The sequence below is a fragment of the Oncorhynchus gorbuscha genome, linkage group LG24 (genome assembly GCF_021184085.1).
Source record: "Oncorhynchus gorbuscha isolate QuinsamMale2020 ecotype Even-year linkage group LG24, OgorEven_v1.0, whole genome shotgun sequence".
Classification (NCBI taxonomy): Eukaryota; Metazoa; Chordata; class Actinopteri; order Salmoniformes; family Salmonidae; genus Oncorhynchus; species Oncorhynchus gorbuscha.
In genome coordinates this window covers 32,933,912-32,937,794 of record NC_060196.1, presented here as the reverse complement: position 1 = coordinate 32,937,794, position 3,883 = coordinate 32,933,912, and positions in this window count along the sequence as shown.

Here is a 3,883-nt window from a genome sequence, read left to right as displayed (position 1 = left end):
AGAGCGGTGGGATCCTTCCCAGGCTCATAGACTCCCCTCCTGTTTCAGCATCTGAAGGCTACCAGTAGATTGGACAGAGAGGATGTTTATGCAGTATTTAAATGTAACCAACTGTGTTTTTCAATCTATATCTACCCCTGTAGTTATCCTCTTACTTCAATGATAAGCACCTCTAGTGCCCATTTATGTCACTGTCATACCTAAAGATGTACACTGTAATTGTGGCAAACTTTGTAAAAACCTTCAACATGACATGTTTACTCAATCTGTGACCTTTAAGAGACATTCAGCGAGCCATCTGTGTGACATTTCAAGGAAGAAGTTGAGTGCTTCAGGTGTGGCATATCAAGAAGCTGATTAAACAGCATGATCATTACACAGGTGCACCTTGTGCTGGGGGTCAAAAGGCCACTCTAAAATGTGTAGTTTTTTCACACAACACAATGCCACAGATGTCTCAAGTTTTCAAGGAGGGTGCAATTGGCATGTTGACTGCAGGAATGTCCACCAGAGCTGTTGCCAGAGAATGTAATGTTAATTTCTCTACCATAGTCATTTTAGATCATTTGACAGGACATCCAACTGGCCTCACAACCGCAGACCACGTGTATGGTGTTGTGTCGACAAGCGGTTTGCTGATGTCAACGTTGTGAACAGAGTACCCCATGTTGGCAATTTGGTTATGGTATGGGCAGGCATAAACTATAGACAACAAACACAATTGCACTTTATCGATGACAATTTGAATGCACAAAAATACCGTAACGAGAGCCTGAGGCCCATTGTTTTGTAAAGTTATCTATGACCAACAGATGCATATCTGTATTCCCAGCTATGTGGCATCAATAGAATAGTGAATTTATAAATATGTCTTGCTCTTGCTGTCTATCACATTAGCTGGCTGTCAATGGTTGTTGCAGTCAACTGTGGGCCACACCCTCTCCTCGCTCACTTTCTGCTTTGTGCACCAAAACACCACTCTTCTCCGTATTGTTAGTCTGGCTATTTCAGCTTGAATGTACGATAGCTAGCCACAACTATTGACATTGCTAGCTAGCTAACCACGTACTGCACTTGTGATTAGCTAAAATAGTAGCTAGCTAGCTTGAAAAAACATAATCAGTTTCCAGAATTGCCATAGAGCACATGCAGATGGGTATCAACCTGTAAATTCCACCAATGTGTGCAGACGAAGTTAGAATAGTGCCAGAGTTGACTTCTCTAAACAGGCTACCCATCCTGAGGTCTATGAGGTAAATAAGCAATAAAGCCCGAGGAGGTGTGGTATATGACCAATATACCACTGCTAAGGGCTGTTCTTATGCACGACTCTTAGGTGTGGTATATTGGCCATCTATCACAAACCCCCGAGGAGCCTTATTGTTATTATAAACTGGTTACCAATGTAATTAGAGCAGTAAAACTAAATGTTTTGTCATACCTGTGGTATACAGTCTGATATACCACGGCTGTAGGCCAATCAGCATTCAGGGCTCGAACCACCCAGTTTCTAATAAAAAATATATCACAAATGCATAAATCTGTTAATTTTACAAGATTTCTTATAATATGGAATATGATGCTCCATCATGGCAAGTAAACATGACAACAGATTTATAGATCACTGAAACAAATGCAAGTTTCAGAAGGAGCGCACCTTTGATGAAGGCAATAGCATCTACTATTGGCTAATAAGAAGTACATGAACGAATATGATTCGCTCTTTGAAACGTTTTTCAAAATAGTGTTTATTTTGTCATTGTGTGCTAAATTATATTGTTTTATACACATATGCGTATGTTATATTATTCTGTTTTTATTGTAATGTATACATGGCTCTCTTGTAAAATAGATGTTTAATCTCAATATGACTCCGTTTAAATAAAAATACAATTGTTCCGTTTCGCCGTGGAGGCAAACGTGCAGCACGTTAGTATTTGTTTTATTTGACCTTTATTTGACTTGGTAAGTCATGAACAAATTCTTATTTTCAATGACGGCCTATGAACAGTGGGTTAACTGATTTCAGTTAGTAGTCCAACGCTCTATAACCACCAGGCTCCCTGCCGTCCCAGTATGTATTACAGGAGCGCAGTGGGACAGTCTCCTCCTTGTACAGTAGACTGTCGATAGACTAGTGACGAGCGGTATAGTAATCAACCTTCCTGCGATTTATGAAAATCTATGTTTGAATAGTGGAATTATTATAAATGCGAGGAAAACCTATTTTGAGAGCATGTATTTCATATGTATTTAGACAATGAAATAGGCAGTGCTATAATACAATTATGGGTAGCCAATACAGCCTAATTATGAGAGGCATCGCCATTGTTTAAAAAAATTATAATAATAAATAAAAAAATGTGCACTGTGGCCTACTACAAAACGAAACGTCATCGTGGGTGGAGTTATCACATGATATGAGTAACCACAAAAACTTTCCTGCAACGATTTACCTTGTCGCACCTGTCAAACAACTCAACCTTACTCGAGTTTCACATTACGACACAAATCTGAAAAACACTTCCTGGGCCAATTCCATGTTTTTACTATTTTAATCTTATGGAGCAGCATGCAGCCTAGACGTCGGGTAAGTCAGTCTAACTACGACTAACTAAGTACATCAGTTCAAAGTCCCTTATGTCATGGATTTAATGGCAGTGGATAGGTAGGATAAGGTCCAGTATCTGGAGACCAGAGACCCACAAAAACGTTTTTGCGATATGGACATAGTGCGGAAACGGAGAACGCAATGTTGTCGCAAAATCAGATACTCTAAACCAGACCCACAAAACAAGTTATTGCGACATTGCTTATTTTTAAAGTAATCCGTTTCCGTACTACGCCTATATTAAAGTAGGAATAGGTTTTTCATTATTAAAGAACTGCATCTCATTGGTAGGCTACTAGTAGTAGACTATAAATCAATGTCTCTCGTGCGTGCAGTGGGCTTTAGAATGTTGATAAATCGCATTCCGTAGAGGAAGGTACACTTCATCCATTTTAAAGATCCAAAGTTCAATGCTCACTGATGACTCTCAGCTCATTAACTTATCAAATGGATTGTTTTACTGTGTGCCTGCAAACCATTGTTTTATCACTCCTCCCTTTCAGGTGAATGAATAGAACTTGACCTTATGAGAATGAGGTTTGGCACCAACTTGTTTTATGGAATATAATTGTAAATCTTGAAAAAGAAAAGTAAATAGTCACTTTGCAGGAAGACACACTGGCCAATAATTGCACACACAACACAGCCCAGACAGGAATATCATACAGATAAAGACAGGTGAGAAGCAGTGATGTCCGTGCACCTGACTTTAAATCCAGATGAAGACAGAGCCGGAGGGCCTTCTAAAACTAGTGGGTCTACTGCTGCAGGACCTCAAACACCTGGAACGGAACAACAGGGCCTAGAGCACAGGGGGATGGAAAAAGAGAAGGGGGAAGAGGAGCAAGAGAAGAAGCAAGAGGCGAAAAAGGAAACCAGCTCCGCTGCCTTGGAGCCTAGCACTTTGCTGTGGCTGGGAGACGGAGAGGGGGAGAAAGGAGGTGTGGTGTCCGAGAGCGAGGGAGCTGAAGATGAGGAGGAGGAGTGGGAGGCAGAGAGAATAGGAGGGAGCACAGAGCTTCTGGAGGGACAGGAGAGCCAGCCAGAGAGTGAGCAAAAGGCCAAATGGAGAGAGAGCATGCCAGAGGGAGAGAGATGGAGAGATGATGAGTTGGAGGGAGGCCAAGGTGAGGAAATGGATGGTTCGCTTGCAGATGATGAAGAAGAGGGGGAGGAAGGCCCAGTGAATTGGATGCCAGAGAAGGTTGCGCAGGTCTTCACTCCGACAGTGATAGTGCGTCCATCTAGCAACCGGGAGGAATTCCCACTCGA